Genomic DNA, 22,112 nt, shown 5'->3' with positions numbered 1-22,112 from the left:
TATCTAGTTTCTAGACCAAAGTTATTGTGATTCATTCCCAAAGCTCACACAAGGGCATCTTCTAGAGCTAATTTCCAATATACTGAACTTTCATTTTTAAACCCTAGAAGGAAGATAATTTTTTTTCATTATCACTAGTTAGGAGTGCAGTAGTAACTCATACACTTGCAAGATCTCTTTCCACTCCTCCTATTGATAGATCATAGCCCAAGGTGCCATCTTTCCATTTGAATAGGTCATTATTTCATGTGGTACAACCTATAGCACATGCATTTTCCACCTATAATGGTGGGATTTCTCTCATTATGGCTCAAAGATATGATATTCTAGTGTCATCTCTCAAAAATATACCTGATTTCACTGGTGAAACTCCCATCTCCCCTATAAAACATATTTAAGAGATTTCAAATGTCTATAGCGTACATGGTATTACAAATGATGATGTTTCTATTAGGATTCTATCTTCATCCTTGAAAGGAAAAGCATTACAATGGTATAGAGGTTTACCTCATAACTCTATTATTGATTGGGATGGGTTAGGAGTAGGGTTTTGCAAGAATTTTGAGGACAAAAGTGATCACCAATCACTTTTAGTGACATAGTGCAAGGCAAGAATATCCCCAAAGGAGATGTCCTAGCCCCCCAAAAAAACCACATAGTGGAAACACAATAGCAAGAAGCAATAATGTAAGATATAATACCAAATCACAACTCTTTATTTATAAAATAATTGTTTACATGCAATATGCCTGATTTTAAGGCCTTTTGGGTTAGGGCCAAACACAACAACAATTGCAATAATAGTTCTTCAATATCCCTCAAGACCCAACTCACAACACTAATCCCAGCTAGTCCAAATCTATAACATAACAACAATCTAGTTGAAACATCCAAGATCTCAACTTGCACTTGCAAGCCACCAAGTAGCCTCCTTGTTTTTCAACCCCAGCCACTAGCTCTTCTCATAAACTCACAAATCCACCACAATCCTATTGTAAATTGCCTCACATTTGGTGCTCTATTCATAGACTCAAGAAAATTTTCCCTTCAACTACTCCCAAATCATTTTCCCAAATTCTTGCCAAACTCTAAGCCTAAACACCCTATTCATACTTGCCAAAATGGCTTATAGAATATTCTAAAAAATTAAAAAATAGAAAGGTTGACCCAACAATGATTTGCACACATCCCAAGACAAGATCTTATCATAAATTTCATGGTAAAAATAAATCTCACAAGTCAACTTGCACCAAAAATGGAGAAAACACATCCAAAATGCTGACACTCAACATCAACAAGAAAGCTCGACACATGAAGAGTCACTCGACATATGAAGAGTCACTCAGCACATGAAGAGTCACTCGACATACACTATGGAGGTAGGGAAAAGCATCCTAGTAGGTATGATCAACATACTAAAGGAAAACACAAGTGGTTTTGTTAGGTTTTCATTTTGTCCATTTAAAGAAGCACAACCTAGCATTGCTTTGCAACCAGTTCATGATGTAGTCATGGAGATGGAAGCAAAGCTAAAGAAAGCATTGGTGGTAGAGATAGAGCAGGTTGATAATGTAGTGAAAGACACTGAGTTCTTTCAAGGTTTGATCAAGAGAGCTCAAGAAGATGGGGCACACGAGGAGGTCAAGCATTTAGAAGCAGTACTTTTAATAAAGAGAGTGTGGGTAGAGACTATAGAGGCATCTCTAGCTCTAGAACGAGCATCGATGGAGCAAATCCAAAATAAACTGGTCTTGTTGCAAACTCAAGTGGAAGCATTCAGAGAAACAACAACAAAGAAAAATGCCATGGCATATCGATCACAAGAGCAACTAAATGTTGGGAATGCAAGGATTAAGCACTTCATGAATTGAATGCATGAGGTGAAGCATGAGAGGGAGTCCTGTAAAATGACTACAAACACCTATAAGGTAGAGTGGGACATTGCTTAATAGGTAATGATGCTATGTGGGACAGCAAAGCTACGAGCAAATATGAATGAAGTCATGGAGAAGATTGAGAAGCTAGCACAAGAGGCAACATACTACATGGGACTATATCATCAAGTAGTCCCCCCAAAGAATAGGAGAAGAATATCCTTCTCAGATAGGATCTTTATGAAACAAATAAATACTTTTTTGAGACATGGGCATATCCTGATTCCTATGGATACAATATGGGAATATGTAAGACTCACACCAGGAGCTTCATTGTCTAGAATTTCACAAACAAGTGTGCCCCTAGTGGGAAATCCAAATGTCCAACCTCCATGAGGAGGAGCTCAATGATCATTCACTATTTTTTTCTTCATTGTGTGGAGTTGTGGAAACAAATGTTCTTGTGTTGTTGTTTGGATGGTTTGTAAGCAATGCTCATTTATAAAAAAAGGACAGTTTGTTTTTGTAAGAATTTTCCTAAGGGAAAAATTCACCCAGGAACTAAGAACTCAAACACAAGCACATAGTAGACCAAAAATGGATATGATCAATTAATCAAAGTATGTCTGAATACATTGCTTTGTTCAGAATGTGATGTTCAACACACTAGGAGTGCCTGCATATAAAGGCCTCAGGAGAGCTTCTAGAATGCATAGAAGTTAGCACCATGATGTGTCATACAACCAAGCACATGTCCACCAGATATGGGTTATCCTCCATTAAGCACAGAAGTAAGTGCGGTGATGTGAGGATAAGTCTACAAGGGTGGGACATGCAAATCAATGTTGTAGACACCATGTGCTCAAATAGAGTTGCATACTCCTATGTTGTCAACATGAAAACTCACAAGGTGTGCAAACTCTTAGGTGTCTTACAAATAAAAATAATAAAATAATGTAAAATAATTAACTAATGCATTAACCTAAGTAAACTTAAGTAAGTGCAATAAGTAAATACTTATTTACACCAACACCCCCCCTTAAGTGCAACTTAGGGGAATGCACTTAAGCTTAAAAAACTAGGATGCAAGAAAGATGGGTCCTGGCTATGAGGCCATTTTAGGTACCCATATACATAATGAAAATTCAAATCTCCCATAAAGCAGAGAAAGAGGGAAAACGTCATGGGAAAAACCCTCCTCCAAAAGAGAGATAAATATGGATGCATGGATGGATGGATTAATCAAGACCCCCCCATTATGACATACATCCATGTATATACAAGAAAGAATGGAGAAGGACAAAACCTCCTATGATAAAAAAAGTCCCCCCCAAAAAGGAGAAGAAGGAGACAAGGTAGTCCCCCCCCCTTAAAAGTAGTGTGTCGATCAGTGAGAAGGGCTCCGATGAAGAAGTTGATCCACGACCTCTGGATGAAATTCCTCCCCTTTGGAAGAAATAATGGAAAGTGTACCTGTGAGAAGCGTCCCCTAGATGGAGAAGGAATCTCTATGATGACCGGTATCTCTAAAACCTGTGTCAAAACACCAACAGTCTTCTTGAATGTGAGAGAGATCACCTTTAGATTTTGGACATAAGTATCCACAATCACACCAACCTAAAATGATTGATCATGTAGAGAATGTACAATAACTGTAGAAGAATCATTCTCAGCAAAGAGAAGCAAGAAATCATCATAAAAGTCTCCCATATCAACTGTGTGTGACTCCAAGAATAGAGCTGAAATGCCTGGCAAGAAATCAGCACCTGGAAGACCATGTGTACCCTGTAGTGCTGAAGTGCATGAATCTATCACTATGACAAAAGATAAACTGTCTGCCTCAAAAAGTAGACAGATGTCATCAAGAATGTCTCCCACATCTTCAATGTGAGACTCCACAAACAACTATGCAATGTGTGAAAGGAAGTCTTCGCATGAAGGTGAAGTAGGAAGACATGAAGTATCCTGCTGCACTGAATCCGAAGCATCTAAGGCTGGAACAAGATCAGTAGGAGCAACAAGAGGTGGAGGTGTGATCTCATCTGAAGAGGTGTTAGCTGCAACTGGAGGAATGAGTTCCTTTGGGAATGGAGGAATAGCTGGATCTCCATATGTCTCCCAAGGATACATCCAATTATCATAATCATCAGACATCTTAAGGTCTGTCAATTCATCCAAGATGTCATAATCGGTATGTAGAAAAAGAACAACACCAATGTGTGTAGAAGTCTCAAGATCATATTCAAGTCCTCTGGCATATGGTAGTGCATTGTGCTGATTGAGAAATTTGATAGCAATTTGACTCCATTCTTGATAGTTTTCTGGATGCAAATAGATCAAATCTTCCTCTTCCATGATGAATCAAGCAAAGAAACCTCCAAAAAATAACCCCCCCCCCAAAAAAATGTTGTTGGTATGTGAAATGTGGCATGTCCACTAGTCAAAATGAACAATGTAGACTACTAATTTTGCTAGATGCAACTAACGCTTGAGGCCAAAGACTCAAATAAAACACTATAGCTAAATACCTAAAGCAAAACAATGCAAATATGGTCCTAATTCTGAAAGTGACAAATATGTCCACACAACCCTAGAATCTGAATGCAGATCTGGAAAGTAGACAAAAAAATACATACTTTAAAATAAAAAAAATACAACCTAAAAAGGAGTCTGGATGTGCCCGTATGGAGCATTTCAAGTTGCGAAATGCAGGATGAATCAGGTATAGTTGCCAAAAGATGCAAATTTTGACCAATCTATGCACCAAAAATAGAAAATAATACCACCACTGGAAAAGTTACGAAATTTCACCCAATTTCAAAAAAAATTGCACCTGAATCGGAGTCCGAATGTCTAAGTTATGAGCTCGCAAAGTCAGGCTACCAAACTGAAAAGCAATCTGGAGAGGGGTTTGTAGCAGGAACTCTAAGCATAAATTTGATGATCAAACGACCGTCACTATAGTTGAAAATGCACTGTAAATGATGTTTAGACGGGTGTCAAATTTAACACTGTGAAAATATGATGTCAGCAAAAATGGATGCTTGTGCTGACGTGGTAGAATGACGTGTTTGTTGACTGGGACGTCCACACTGTACGGACATGCATGTGGTGATCCATACAATGACATGGAAAACTTATCCAATTTCCACTTGGTGAGGTGGCAGTATTGGTAGAGATGATTTGACTATCATGAAGTGACTGTACATCACACGTGTCACTGTAGGTGCTGAGTCACTTAAAATTGGCCGCATGACAATAGACAGCGTGGAGGGTGGCTGTCCCGTGTGGTGGAACCGAGGTGACAGGTCCTTCGTGGCACCTGCTGGGCATGAGTTTGTTTAAAACTATCGACGGTTTGGAACGTACCAAAAAGTAGAGAAAGGTGATGTGGGGGTTTTGCCAAAAATGTGCAGCGATTGCTGGGAAACTGTCTGTGCAATTGTCGATGTCAAAAACTACAGGTCGTGAATGTAGAAAAGTAGTGAGACGCTGAAGTCAAACCCTAAACACTGCCAAAAGAAGTTTGTGCATTGAAAAAACTTTGTTCGATGCCAAAAATTTTGCGATGTCGGAGATCCTTGTGGGCGAGAGTCTGAGAATGGTTGTCACTGAAGGGAAAACCACTATGCCAGAATTGTAGACCTCTATCGAAAAAGATGCAATCAACACGTGCTGGAAGTGTGGATATCACCATCGAAAAATAACTGTTGATGCTAGAGAAATGGTTGCATGGGTGAGAATCTCCACTACGATTGTCGGATATCTTTGAAACTATGCCTCCGACGTGTGAAAAGCAGTTGCCGCCAAGAAAGCTGAAGCTGACGAAATCTCTGCTATTGCCAGAGGGTTGGGAGGAGCATGGGCTGAAAATTTCAAATAGCGGCTAGAATTCTTTGTAGAGGCTGTAGGCAGAAGGAGGATTAATCCCACATGCAGTGGGATGGCGCTCAAAGCACTAAATAAAAATAAGCCTCCGTAGTAATTTAAACAGAGAGCTATGGGTGGAGGATGTGGCCAGAGGTTGGCATGCCAGAACACAAATTAGGTCACTGTGAATGCAATGTTAAAGGCTGTCGATTAGTTCAGTATGGCCACTGCTCAATTAAAATCTTGAATATCCCTGTGATGAATAAATAAACCTCCAAATTGGCAGATTCAGGGTGTCATTGCTCAGGTCTGATTGTGCCTGAAGGGAAAAAAAATTTCGAAAATGTTGATGAAAATTATAGAGAAATTAAATGCAGATCCAAAATTAAATAAATTTGCAAAAAATAATCATACCCATACCACAAATCGGGGCCTCCGAGTTTCGATTTGCAACATTTTTTTGCCTCACAGTTAACTTTGGGCCAAGATAGGTGTGCTTATAGTAAATTTTCACCAGTTTAGCATTCTAAATGCAATGGAGAGGTCAAATCTAATGCTAGATGCTCCCAATTTCTGTAGCACTCTGGATTCGAGTTGAGGTGATGAAGCAAGCAAGAGGTCTCGAACGACTTGTGATGAGAAAATCTCTATGCTCTGATACCATGTAAGAATTTTCCTAAGGGAAAAATTCACCCAGGAACTAAGAACTCAAACACAAGCACACAGTAGACCAAAAATTGATATGATCAATTAATCAGAGTATGTCTGAATACATTGCTTTGTTTAGAATGCGATGTTCAACACACTAGGAGTGCCAGTATATAAAGGCCTCAGGAGAGCTTCTAGAATGCATAGAAGTTAGCACCATGATGTGTCATACAACCAAGCACATGTTCACTAGATATGGGTTATCCTCCATTAAGGATGGAAGTAAGTGCGGTGATGTGAGGATAAGTCTACAAGGGTGGGACATGCAAATCAGTGTTGTAGACACCATGTGCTCAAATAGAGTTGTGTACTCTGGTGTTGTCAACATGACAACTCACAAGGTGTGCAAACTCCTAAGCGTCTCACAAATAAAAATAATAAAATAATGTAAAATAATTAACTAATGCATTAACCTAAGTAAACTTAAGTAAGTGTAATAAGTAAATACTTATTTACACCAACAGTTTTGTTCTCAAAACATTTTTTGTATGGCATATGATGTGTTGAAAATATGGGTTTGTTGTAGTGAAGTATTCCAAGAATATCAACTTTGGACCTCACCAATGTTTTCATATGAACCTAGTCAAGGTAGACATGACCTTCCAATCTAGAGGAGGCACTTATAAATGGACAACAACTGGTGACTAACACACAAGAGATTCTTGAGTAAGAGCATCTCTTTAGTAAGACATCAACAATAGACAGACACAGTCGGAACAACTGGTGACTGACACACAAGAGACTCCTAAAAAGCATCAAGATATGACCCTTTAGACTTGGTATGTTGTCTTTGAATAGTGTGAGAGCATATGCATAAGTAGAAGTATCAAACAAAAGTAGAAAAATGCAGAAAGCAAGAAACTGTACAAAAACCAAGAATTTTTTATTTTTTATTTTTATTTTTTGTGTTTTTTCAGCATCATATATGATTTTTTTGGAATCCAAAAATGTGTGCATAAAAGTAGGTCACACTTCTATAGACCCTCATATCCAAGGTTCTCTATAAATTAGAGAACTTAGATAACGGCCTATAGCTTCCTATCCATGACGTGTGGGTTATGCAAATATGGCTCTTAAATGAACCAAACATGAAAGTACATCACAAGGTACACCATAAGATGGAATATTCAAAAATACAATGCAAGTAAACTATAAATGATATGCAAGATATAAATAAGAATGATATATTACAAAAAATCCTTTAGACTAGATGTGTTAAGATAGATGCAATGAATTAAAATTAAGTGAATCTAAGCTAAAAGAATGAGACAAGAAGATAGAAGTTCTCCACAAGCAATGAGGTCTTCAATCTTGTAGCATAATGGTAGCAAAAGAGTGGATGTAATAATGAGATAAGAAGATAGAAGTTCTCCACAAGCATAAGGGTCTTCAAATCCTACAACATAATATTAGCCAAAATTAGATGTCCTTAAGAGAGGAAGAGCCTCCTTTTTAAAGAAAAATGGACGGTTGAGATCAAATTTAGGGGACTCGTGATCAAGGGTGGAGATTCATTCAAAGATGAGTGGATGGGTCCATTTTTTATTATTTAATTCAAAATGGAGGAGCATTTTTGAATTTTAAAATGAGCACTTTAAATATTAAAATGATCACTTTGAATATTAAAATATTAAAGTGAGCATTTTGAATATTAAAATGAGAACTTTGATTAAAAAAAAAGATTATGGATCCATTTTGAATAAAATATTAATTTCCACCCATTATGAATAAAACACTAATTTTCACCTATTATGAATAAAATATTAATTTCCACCCATTATGAATAAAATATTAATTTCCATTTATCATGAATAAAATATTAATTTCCATCCATCATGAATAAAATATTAATTTCTATCCACAATGAATAAAATATTAATTTCTATCCATAATGAATAAAAGATTAATTTCCTTAAGCCCATTATGAATAAAATATGAATTTCTATTAACCCACTATGAATAAAATATTCATAATGGAATTAAGACCCATTTTGAATATAAAATTTATTTTTAGAGATAAATGTCAATTTTCAATTTATTTGAAATTAATATTCATGTGTATTTGTCAAATGGGTTGTAATAGTTGATTTGAATTAATTGATTTTATTCATTTTAATTCTCATCATGATGAAAAATTCTCCATTTAGGATTCTAACCAATTTTGAGTGATTACATAACCTACCCATCTAGGCTTGCATACTAGCTTGGAACTTCCTTTTAGGATTCTTTAATGACTTATCTGATCTTGCAAGGGTTGGAGGCTCTTCCTAGGGTGTCTTGGACTTCTTTACATCCATCTTTCACAATCCATACATAAGCTTTCTATATGATCTCTCAAAAACAATGAAAAACTCGTTTTAGGCCTATTAGCCCCCCATTAGCCCTCATAATGGACTAAATTTGGATTTTTGCAAATCCTTCCTAAAGAAGGTCACAAAGAAACTTCATTCTGAGATACCTTTTTCAAAGGCCTTCAAGATTCTTAAGGTTTTAATTTTTGAGGGTTTGCTAGGGTTAATTAGCAATTTAGATTAGTTAAGACCAAATTTTCTCTTCCTCACTCTCTAGCAACCTGTTGGTAAATAGATTTGTCTTTAAATTAAAATATCAAAATAACCCTTATTTACCCAAATGTGAAGACACAAAAAGTCACCAACAGTTGGGTCGCTTTGCCATTGGATTGTCCAAGAAGCCTCTAAATTTTACAAGTACAACTCCCCAATTAGATATGCAAAGAATGAGACTAAGAATTTCTTTTAACCTAAAAGTGAAGGCTACCCTCACTATTCTTAGATAGGGAGAAAATAACTATAACATAAATAAAATGAAACAACCTACACATTTGACAGTGGAAACACACAGTCCCTCCACCCACACATGCACTCAAGAGAGATAATGACAGATTAAAAATAAGTCTACACAATATATGAACCTAGTAATAGAAAGCAAATCCATAATTCAATCTTGATTCAAGGATAAACCAACAAAGAGTGATACGAAGCATAAAATCTTGAATAGTTTGTGGAAACTTTCATTCATTTAGAAATCATTCAATTCTAGTATATCATTGATGATTCAAAACATTTGCAGAAAAATTGGAAAAGAACTCTAAATTAAAACTAACAGCTTTGACTACAATAAAAAACAATTCCCTTATACAAACTATGTTTCCCCTCTTGTGAAACATACAATTTTTCAAAACAATGGAACCTCTTGACTATGAAAAGAAGAACCCTCTCACATCCTTCTGCCTTCTATTTAGCACCTAACTTTTCTTGTAATATTTCAATTATGTTAGTAACCAATTCTTAGCTAGATCTTTCTTTTCTTCCTTTAAACCTTTCATTTCATCTTGATGGTCAATACCCTAGAGACTATTACTTTCTAAACAACAAGCTAGCAATGATAACGTGATATTGGCTAAGAAAGTCATATGTCAATTAATGCATTCAAGCTACTTTGAATATGAGCCACAATTATTGGTAAGGTATATTACCCATGCTACATGGATAGATATTAAAGACCACTTTGTTTTGGGATTGTCATGCAAGGTCAAAATAACATTTGGAGATAACTCGTGCTTATGAGATGGATGGCCCCAAAGCATATTGCAATTTGTAGTATATAACTATTTAATGCTATTTATTTGTAAAAATGAGGATGTTCATTTGGGCTCAAAATGAATCTAATGTTTTTATCTGTTATTACCACTACTGTCATACTTTTATCTTCAATATCATTCTCTACAATCCAGATTCACAAGTATGGTAGCAAAGGAAATTCATGAAATTAATATTTTATCAAACATAGCTAGCACCATCTCAACATCAATTGAATTATTGAGAGCCTCGATCACTATTTAAGTCTAGATATTGGCTCATGTTCTTTTATTCAAATATAAATAACTTTTGAAGCTTATGAATCTCCCTCTATGGCCTCAATTATTTTACTGTGGTTGTGATTCCAAAACAAGACAATATTCTTTTGATGACTTTATTGCATTGGTTCAAACTAGAGACTCATATGTTTGACTAGTCGAGACTTTGGTAATCTGCTACAAATCACTACCATTTTTTATGTCAACAAGTGGAAAATGAGATTGTGGTCACATTTCAAGATGAAGGCTGAATTCCCCCAATGATGTAATGGCTATCGGTGTTAGGTTCAAAGGCATATTAGGATAAATTTTGATTCCATAGTTCATGTGCAATTATTGCATTCTTGGTGTTTGGAATTTAGTCAAACAATTTATAGATATTCTTTGCATGTTTACAACACTATTTATTCCTTTTCATTTGAACGTGATTCTAATAATAGTTGCCTCTTCTTCACATTTAGTGGTTTCTATAAAGGAGAAAATAAATGCTAGCATCTAGCCATAATAGGATAACCTATTTGACTCATCGTGTTCATGACTTGCAAAATAAAATTTAATGTCTCTTTAAATTCATAATCCATTCATCTTAGTAATCAAGTTTTCCTTTCCTAATTTATATTTGGTTGAATGTGTTGCATCTCATTACCATATTGCATCATCAATCCTTGAAGCTTTGTCATGTTATTATTGCCTCCTTGATAACCAAAAATCTTCGTACTAGTAGCTTATCTTCCCCATTAGCATTGAGATGTTTAGTGTTTGAGCCTTCCCAATAATTTGAGTCTCATATAGACTATCAGGTGTAATCCTTTTGAGTTTGTGCATTGTGTTGGCCAATATTTATTTCAACTTCAATGTCATCATTGATATTTGAGGCAAGCTTCATTTGACACACTTCTATGTATCGGGCTACCATTTTGATTACCAACACTTACTTGTATGAGCTTTGTCATGAATCCTTAGTATGAGATGATGCTATCAAGCTGGAAAGACTCTGGCTTTAGGTCATTCATGTATATACAACAAACAACTAAACCTTGCATCACATATTTGACATATATATAAATATTTCACATGCTCTACCTATGTCTCTATGTTGAGAGTTGTAACTCCATTATCTTTTTAACCAATATATTTGTTATCTTCTTCTTAGACTTCTCATTCCAACTATGGGTTACTCATCATAGAAAAATTTGGAAAAATATTTCCCCTATTATTTTTGAACTAAAGATCTTCTACATCGGGTTTATATACCATCACAACAACATGGAAACTTTTCTTTTGATTTCAATTCTCCAAATGACTAAAACTTTGAAATTGAATCAATTCTTTTGGAATGATGAACAAATGAACCATGGAAGTGTTTGATTATTTTTCCTTTGAAATTGGTGCTTGAATCTTTGGATCTGCAAGCTTGAACCTTTGATTATCAGGATAAACCAAAACTCTCAATCTTGGAACCTGAACTTGAAATCTCAAGCCTAGAACTTAGATTTTGAAACTCAAAAACTAATTTTGAGCCTGAACCTTGAACCATTAATGGTGTGCCTCTAATGAATCTAGATTTTTAACTGAATCTCTAAATCTACCTCCTTAAATTATAGATGTTGAACCTTCAAACTCTGAACATCTGAACCTGAACTATGTGAACTTTTGAACTTGAACTTGAACCTTTGAACTAGTTCATGGGCATATCCACTACCTTAAATATTGTGGATTTGGTAGCCTACAAGGGTCCTATTCTATCTTCTATTCTAATAGAAGATACAAACCTTCAAGACATTGTAGCCACCTTGCCTAAGCCATCTACAAGCAAGCCAAAAGCTGAGAAAATATTAAGCTCAAAGGTGGATAAGATAACTAGGAATAAAACCTACATGAAACACCTTGTGAAGTGAATGAGAAAGCTAAATAGTGAAGCCACTTGGGTTGCAAGAGAAAAATTCAAGAAGTAGGCCATTGACCCTTCTCTAATTCCCTCTTAAAGTCCTAGAAGGACTTTAACCTCATTGGGGGAGTATGGTGCAGGAGCACCTAGTATAGGTCATTAGGAAGCAATAAGAGTTTTGGAAAGAATTAGGGGCAAAAGTGCAAAAGTGCAAAAGTTGTCTTAGAGGGCTAGATAAACATAGAAGGGTAGTTAGGCATGGAAATGACCTAAAAATGGACTAAATAACTTCCATGGTTTATTTGGAGTCTTAATATGTAGTTTTTCAAAGTCTAAAGTGGCAAAATGAAAACATTGTCAATTTTTCAAAAAATATCAATTTTGCAAAAATTGGACATTGAACATTGACAATTTTGCACTTTTTGCATTTTTTCTTGTCAAAAGTTGAAAAGGTGGTTAGAAGGAACATGGAGGTTACCAATGATTGGGAGTTGGTTCAGTTAGTTGGGGAATGAGTTTTCAAAGCCCTCCAAGTCACCATTGTATGGGTTGGAAGTTTGAGGAGTATGGATGCATACAATAGATAGAGAAATGTATGATAGTTTTAATGAAAGAGAAAGTTTTTGAGTGAAAAGTGATTGAATGGTTATTTTGGTGTTTGGTTTTAGTTTTTTCATGTTCATTGTTTGATTTTTATTTTGGTTTTAAGGTTCTAAAAGATTGATTGTGTTCACAATAAATGTTTTTGTAAATTGTCTGCTTGTTGTACAGTATTGGGGTAGGCTTTACAAAATGGTGTCTACCAGCATTCCCCATGGTTGAAACTCTATGAAACCTTGAAAAATGTTAGTAGACACCTTGTACGTTATATATTAGGAAGGATGGAGAAGGTATTATATGGCCAAGGAAAGTAGATTTCTTGCAAGGGTGAAGTAGTTTGAATGGGGTAGGTGTTATGAAAGGATAGAGTATAGTGTAAAGACACTATTGATGCAAGGAGAAGCTTTAAAAGTTGTGTTTGTTGGTTTTTTGAAACCCCAATTTTGAACTTGAAAATCCAGTCCTCCTAATGGCCTTTTCCTTGGTTCTCTTGAATTCTCCTCTGGTTTATATTGAAAATGCTTTGTAAAGTTATATTTTGAAAGACTTTGGTTCAAAAAAAAGATTAGATCAGCTCACCAATTTTATAAGAGTCTTGAACTAGTATGAAGTGGTTCTAAACCACTTTGTACCATTGCTAGTAGATCAACTTGGTATGCATTGGTTCCATACTTGGCTAGAATCTTGCATTGTCCCACCTTCCTCATCTACAACTTATGAGATTCTCCTTTAGAAAACCTATGTTTGTTAAGATGGACCATGACATAGTCCCTAACTGCAAATTGAACATCTCTCTTCCTTGCATCTGCCCATTGCTTCATCTTGACAATATTCTACTCTAAAGTTTTCTTTATCATTTCATGAACCTCTTTCATGGAAAGAGAAAAGTCTTCAACCACTCCACTAACCTCTGCACTTGCTTCCATGTCCTTTAGTTCAAGAATGCCTTTAGGATGCACTATATATACCACTGCAAAAGGGCTCTTTCTAGTTGATCTATTTCTAGTATCGTTGTGTGCACACTCTACTTGTGCAATAATATGGTCCTAACTTTGACCATACTCCTTGATTAGGAAACTTAAAAGGTTTCCCAAACTCCTGTTAACCACTTCTATCTACCCATCCATTTGAGGATGGTAGGAAAATCCAAATGAGAGGTTTGTACCTAACTTGTGCCATAGAGTCTTCCAAAAGTGACTCATAAACTTGTTGCCTCTACCAGATACAATACTGAGAGGAAGTTCATGTATCCTCAGTCCTTCCCTAAAGAACAAATTCGTAATGGCACATGCATCATGAGTGGTTTTACATGGCATAGAGTGAGCCATTTTGTTGAACCTATCTACAATGACATAAATATTATCAAAACTCTGGTTGGCTTTATGCAGTCCCACCACAAATTCCATGCTTAGGAATTCCCAAGGCCTTTAAGGAATAGGTAGTGGTTGATATAAATCTACACTAGTGGTAACTCCCTTGGATTTTTGACAAACCATGCAACACTCAACATACCTCTTCACATCCCTACTCAAGGTAGGCCAGTAGTAGAACCTTTGGACTAAAGCCACAGTCTTATGCACTCCAAAATCCCACTTAAAGCATCATTTTTCTTCTCTTGGAATAGGTTTTCTCTAATGGATCCCCTTGGGACACATAGTTGATTTCCTTTAAACAAGAGGCCTTCTGGCAAGGTGAAATCAGAAAACTCATGATGGAAATGGTTAGTATAATTAGTACACACTTGACAGGGATTGGAAAAGTATAGATTATTAGGGAAAATCTCCTTTAAGTTCTCAACTCCCACACTCCTATGATGCAGGAGCATCTTGGGTTGCCTTGTTATCCTGCTCATTTTGTTCACCTAGTAGTTCTTTCATGTGCCTAGTAGTCCTTCATGTGCCTAGCAGTTCCTTCATGTGCTTAGCAGTCCTTCATGTGCCTAGCAATTCCTTCATGTGCCTAGTAGTTCTTTATGTGCCTAGAAATTCCTTCATGTGCCTAGCAATCCTAATTTCTTCATGTGCCTAGTAACCCTATTTTCTTCATGTGCCTAGTAACCCTGTTTTCTTCATGTGCCTAGTAACCCTATTTTCTTCATGTGTCGAGTTACTGTAGCATTCCTTCATGTGTCAAGTTACCCAGTGTATGCTAAGTGATTCTTCATGTGCCGAGTTACTTAGTGTATGTTGAGTGTTTCTTCATGTGTTGAGTTACTCAGTGTATGTCGAGTGTTTCTTCATGTGCCGAGTTATTTAGTATGTGTCGATTGTTTCTTCATGTGTCAAGTTACCCAGTGTATGCCGAGTGTTTCTTCATGTATCGAGTTACTCAGTGTATGCTGAGTGTTTCTTCATGTGTTGAGTTACCTAGTGTAAGCTGAGTGTCAGTATTTGGACATGAGCTAACTTGCGAGATTTATTTCATTCGCAACATTTATATTAAGATATTTTCTTGGGATGAGTCCAGACCATTTTTGGGTTGGCCTTCCTCTTATGTAATGATTCTAGAATGATCTGTAAGCTATTTTGGCAAGTATAAATAGAATGTTCAGGCTTAGAATTAGGTAATTTTTGGGAGAAGCTTTTGGGAAGAAGATTAGAGAGCAGAACTGAAAGTGTGAATTTGCAGTTGGATCTTTAAATGTGAATATATTTGTAATTGGTCGTAACCCAGAAGGCCCTATAGTTGGGCATGTAAGAAGATATCTTGATGAATCAATAAAAGTAATTCACTCTTCTTCCTCCTTTGGTTGTTGTTCTTTGTGTCCGTTTTCGTTGTGTTAACTCTTGCAGGGTGGTTTGGATAGTTGGGTGAGCCTTTGGCCCTAGTTATTCATCCTCTTGCTTGTGTCAATCGGTATTAGAGCTTGAGGTTTTTCCTTGTGGATATTGGATTGTGTAGAACCCTAATTTGAATTTGGTTGTAGGGTGGCAGATCTGTGGATTTGACCTATAACTTGCAGAGGGTTATGATCTTGTAGGAACCTAATTTGTAAAGATGGTTCGTAGTAGAGGAAATAATGTTGATAATGCTATATTGGATCAGTTGAGACGAATTGCAGCCAAATTAGATGTCGTGGGGACAACCTAGAGGAGAGGAGCACATCTTGATGATGAAGTAGCAGCACCAAACCCTAATCAAGAACCTGAAGAAGACCAAGATGAAGCAAGATTGTTGAGACTATTATCTAGGGAAAATTCAAAACCTACTATAGGAGTTGCTCCTTATGATGGAAAATTGGATACCAATGATGTGCTGGATTGGATCTCTAATATGGAGAAGTGCTTTGAGTATGAAAACACTCCTAGTAATAGAAAGGTGAAGGTTGTAGTCACTAGGTTGAAAGGTCATGCATTGCTATGGTGGGAGCACTTGCAAACTGATAGACAAAGGAGAGGAAAGGAGAAGATAAGAACTTGGCCAAAGATGGTGAACAAGGTAAAGAATGAATTTCTTTGTGTTGATTACCAAGTTAGCTTGTTGAGAAAGATGCAAAAATTGAATTAAAAGGACATGACTATAAAAGAATATAGCGAGGAATTCTATATATTAGACATAAGATCTGGACATGTGGATGATGATGTTGAAAAAATTGCAAGGTACATTAATGGATTAAGATTTGGAATACAAGATGAAATAAGTTTTGTGAAATTGCAAAGTGTAGAAGAAGCATATCAATATGCCTTGAAAGCTGAGGAGATCTTGACAAAGAAGCATGAACAAAGACAGAGAGGTAGAGATGGTAGATTCCAGAGAGACAAAGGTAGATCTTATGGAGAAAGTGGTAGATCTGACAGTTCTATGTAGGATAAAAAAAAATTTGAATGGAAGAATGATGAAAAAGGAAAGGTTGAATGGAAAAGTGGTAATTCTTATTGAGCAGGCACTAATTCTTACCAAGGAAGAGGTAATTCTTATTCTAGAGGTGGATTTTATGGTAATTGTTTTAGATGTGGCAAAGATGGGCATATATCCTTTGAATGTAGATCTTCTAAAGGTGGGTAGAATAATAGAAATGCTATGATTCAAGAAGACATTGAGAGTTCACCAAGTGGACCTAAGGTTGGAGAAAATTTGATGGTGAGAAGAACATTATGTAATAAGGGAGGTGATGAGGAACCTATTTTAAGGAGAAGTCTTTTCAAGACAAGATGTAAGATGGCTAAAAAATGCTATAAAGTGATCATTGACAGTGGAAGTTCTACAAATCTAGCATCAGAAGAGTTGGTTATGAAGTTGCAGTTGCAGAGGCTAAAACATCCCAAACCTTATTATGTTTCATGGATCAAAGATGAGCATAAGATATTGGTAAGTGAGCAATGCATTTTGAAGTTCAAAATTGGACATTACTTTGATAAAGTTTTGTGTGATATTATGCTCATGGATTGTTGTCATATTTTTTTGGGTAGACCTTGGCAATATGATAGATATGTTGTACATGATGGAAGATTGAATCAATATGCTCTTTGGGTAAATGGGAAGAAACAAACATTGTTGCCTTTGATCGAAAGTCTAGATGAGGTTAATTGTACTACTATAAAAATTTGCATGGTTAATGGGAAACAATTTGAAAAGGAAATGAAAAAGAATCAAGTCTGTTTTGCTATAATTTCAAGAAAACCAAGTTTTTTCAATGGAGATCAAGTGCAAGAAAATAGTGTTAACCAAGTGCTAGTTAGTGGTGACTAAATGACAGATGGTAGTATTAACTGACTGCCAGAAGAAATTGTAGAGTTGTTGAATGAGTATAAAGAAATTATTGCTGATGATATTCCTGATGGTTTATCTCCAATAAGAAGTATAAGTCATTGTATGGATCTGATCCCTGGAGCTAGTTTGCCAAAAAAAGCACCATATAGATTGACACCTGTAGACAATGAAGAACTTAATTTACAAGTGCATGAATTGTTGCAAAAAGGTTTGATCAGAGAAAGCTTGAGTCCATGTGCTATACTTGCTATATTAAAACCTAAAAAGAATGGAGAATGGATAATGTGTACTGATTCCAGAGCCATTAACAAGATAACAATAAAATATAGGTTTCCTATGCCAAGGATGGATGACATAATGGACTGTTTGAGTGGAGCAAAGTATTTTACCAAGATTGATTTGAAGAGTGGCTATCATTAGATCAGAATCAAAGAAGGTGATGAATGGAAGACTGCTTTCAAGAAAAAAGACGATTTGTATGAATGGTTGGTTATGCCTTTTGAATTGACTATTGCACCTAGTACTTTCATGAGGTTAATGAATGAAGTTCTAAAAAGATTCTTGGGTGAGTTTGTGATTGTTTATTTGGATGATATTTTAATATTCAGCAAGACTAAGGAAGAACATCTTGAGCATATTAGACAAGTATTGCAAAGGTTAAAAGAGGAAAAGTTGCTGATTAATATGAAAAAGTGTTCTTTTATGCAAGAGGAGATTGTGTATTTGGGATTTTTGATTTCAGCTAATGGATTGAGGATGGATCCTAAGAAGGTTAAAGAAATTTTGGAATGGCCTGCACTTGAGAATGCGAGCGAGGTAAGATCATTTCATGGTTTGGCTAGTTTTTACAGAAAGTTTATAAAGAATTTCAATGCTGTTTGTAATGCTATGACTAAAACAATGAGGGGAGATAAAAAAGAATTCAAGTGGACACATGGAGCTGATAAGAGTTTTGAGATTTTAAAAAAAAAGGTTGCTAAATTACCTGTATTGGCTTTACTTGATTTCAACAAAGTATTTCAAGTTGAATGTGATGCAAGTGGTAATGCAATAGGAGCTATATTAATTCAAGAAGGTAAGCCAATTGCTTTCTTTAGTGAAAAGTTGAATGATGCTAAAAGGAAATATTTTGTGTAAGATCAAGAGTTTTATGCTATTGTTCAAGCATTGAAGAAGTGGAGACATTATTTGATTCCTAAGGAGTTTGTGATGTATACTTGTTAGTAAATAGATTTGTCCTCTCCAAAAACACCTTTACAATTGACTCTTGAATACCCAAAAAAAAAAAAAACTCTGAAACTAACAATAGAGTCACTTGCAATTATCTTTTCAAGTGCTCTCTGAATTTTGAAATGAAGGTACAACTCCTTCCTTTTGATTTAAAATAAATGATTTTGTGGTTATGCCTTTAACCCAGAAGACAATGAAGGAATGCTAACATCCATTCATCAACATGACTCAATATTAAAATAAGAAATAGATGGACAATTTTAACTTCCTCGCTCAGAACCTTTAAACTCCAAAATACGTTTCCAATATGCAACAAAGGAAAGCTAAACTTTCACATGCAATTAATATCCACAAGAACATGAATCACAGTAGAGTAAACAATAGTATCTACTCCAGAAAGTTTAACATAACATATAAAACTGTAGAATTTTATATACTTTGCCACAACTTCAGAAAATATATTCAAAGTTTTAAAGCATAGAATACTTAGGGAAAAATAGTTCTGACTCAGTATTCTATGGAGAGATGAACTTTTCTGATACAAGATTGGAAAAAAAAAAAATTTGTCTTCCCTTTCCTTCAGAAGTGCAGACTCCTTCAAAATGGGAGGAACCCATTTTCAATAGAATTTCCTATTTTTAAAGAAATCCTATCCAAGTCGTTTCTCAACTACCATAACTCCCTATTACATTAATAATTAATTCTTTAAAGAATTAATCATTTTAAAAATCTCTTTCCAATTTACCCTACCAATACTAATTACAATAATAATAATTAATTCTTTTAAAAAAAGAATTAATTATTTTAAATCATTCTTTTCCAAATATAATTCTTCTACTTTCACCCTCATATTATAATTAATTCATTATATAATTAATCATATGAGAAATTAGAGTAATGGTTTATTAATTAATGACTTTGCATTTATCTTGGATATATTTAATTCATTAAAGAATTAAATAATATAAATGCAAAATAATTTGTAAGTTTTAAAGGTTTCTAATTTCTCATGTTGTTTATTTAAGAGGGGAAATATTTAGGGTTCCAAAACCCTAGCTAACATTGGCTCTTTCTGGGGGCTACATTCTGTATAGGATGCAGAGAACTCTAGAATCTTTGGCTCTTGCTATCCAGTGTTTGTCCATTGGGCTGTAGAGTCACTAATCAATGTGAACCTGAACCTGCACTTTTTTAATGAATATTGCTATAAAATTCATATCAATGTCTTTGGGATGTTAAAGCTCCTTCAATTGATGATCATCCTTTGCCAAACTGCTTAGATACCGCTCAGATGTTTTTAACAGGTTGGAAGTTCATTTACAGATTTGACAGCAAGGAAGGCTTATCTCATTACTAGCAATAGAAAAAATTGAGAGGTATTATCATGGATATTGAATGAGCATCAATCCTTTGTTCATAAGTGCAGACACTGTCTTCTCAATCCAAGACATGTTCAATCCCCAACTCAAGTGAATAGCAATGTTGAGTTTCTTTCCAGTTATTAAATTCTTTGCAGCATTGGTAGGAGAGCCACCTTTCTCTTTATTTATTACCAAAGAATTTCCATGTAGTTTGATTCTCCCTAATCCTAAAGACTTTATACTTGCATATAAACTGGCTCCATTATCTTCATGACTGTCAGCCTGCAACATGTGGGGAGGCATTCAAGAACAAATCTCCTACTAGGACTATCAGCATCACTTTTCATATCAAAAACATCATCTTCAATTAAAGGATCACGAGAACCACTACCAATTATTTTCATTATTCTCATGTTTAGGATGTGTGAAGGAGAAATCAAATTTAGTGACAATTCTTGAATCCGCATGCCATTAAATGAGTTCTGAAACCTACAAACGTTTCTCTCTTGATTATTTGCCTTTGAATCTTCAAGTTCATTCAATTCTTTATTCTTCTGTGCTAATTTTGTTAGTGATGTCTAGGGGATCTTGGTACATAGGATCACATCGAATCCAACTCGAATCACTTCCAAGATCTGCCCGATGTGACTCATATACTTCACATTTAATTGAGGAGCAAATTTCATTCTAGACACATAGTTGGATAAAAATTGCAAAGGATTCTTATCAAAGGTTTCCCTCGATAATAATTGATATCATTACCATGTGAGCCCACCAAAATCAACCCTAAATGATCTTGATTCACTTTCAAATGAAGGTTCTTGATCCGTTGAAATGGAAAGTTGGAAGGGATTGTCAAGTGCAAAGGTATATTAATTGTGAGAGTGCAAGGCCCTATTTCTATCTACGGGGGCAGTAGCTACTGCAAAATCTGCCACCATGACTCTGCATCAAACTTATAACTCTCTTACTTCACCTATGATTGGTGCCTCTTTCCTCAAATCTCACTTTCTCTGGGGCAGTTGCAGGCTTTTCTTGCATAGAGTTTGTGAAATAAAGGAGAAACCATAATGCAAACAAAAGTAAAAGCTCCATCCTATTCATTTTCAGTGGTTTGAAACCATCCACTTTGAAATAATATGCATTATTGAGATACCAGTGAATATGATGAGGGACTGAAGTCCTCTTCTTCTCAACAAGCATGTCCATGAGAATAGATGGCTTATATCCAAACATACTAATTTCTCCAGCAATTGATGTACCCATGGAACATGATAGATGGTCACCTTTTGGTAATTCTGATAATCCACCATATGAAAATGTATGGAACAAAACCTGGTCATCAAGAAAATCTATGCACCTTCCTATTAGCCATGTCCATGCTCCTTTCAGCCTACGGTACCTTTCGATATGATGGTGACTTTAATTAGCTAGTTTGAATACGTTCCCATGAAGAAACAATTTCAACCTCATTTGGAAATTAAAATATGAGACACCTCTAGAGTGCCATTGCCAAACACCCTTTTTAAAACTTGTATTATTTCGGCTTTGGTCTATCCTTCGGGCTACTACGCTATTCTTCGTGCTTCCTCATCTTGCACTATCACCATCAGAAGGTTTCCTCCAAGATACTCCCTTTCCAAATGCTATAAAAAATCATAGTAGCCTGGGCATACATGAAAAACTCAATTCTCAGTTCTCCTGTTGGCCAGAATTTATATAGGAATTTCATGAATATCTTGTAATAGTTCACTATATCCTATTTGTATATGCCAGTAGCTTCCACATGGGCAGATCGGGCTTCCTTAATCATTTTCTCAGTTATTGTAGCACGTTGAACAAATTTTGGTGTCAATGGATTAGTGCCAGTGCTCTTCAAAAATCCCATGTATGATATGAGTTTTGCAAACATGACTACAACATTCTTACAAAATGCAAATGCATCAAGAAACTCAAGCTGTGGAAATCCTTTCCGAAGGTAATAATTGTAGAGT

The sequence above is a fragment of the Cupressus sempervirens genome, chromosome 6 (genome assembly GCF_028749045.1).
Source record: "Cupressus sempervirens isolate cs-2001-9-10 chromosome 6, ASM2874904v1, whole genome shotgun sequence".
NCBI classification, from domain to species: domain Eukaryota; kingdom Viridiplantae; phylum Streptophyta; class Pinopsida; order Cupressales; family Cupressaceae; genus Cupressus; species Cupressus sempervirens.
The sequence above is the reverse complement of the archived record's forward strand: the minus strand, read 5'-3'. Positions refer to the sequence as shown.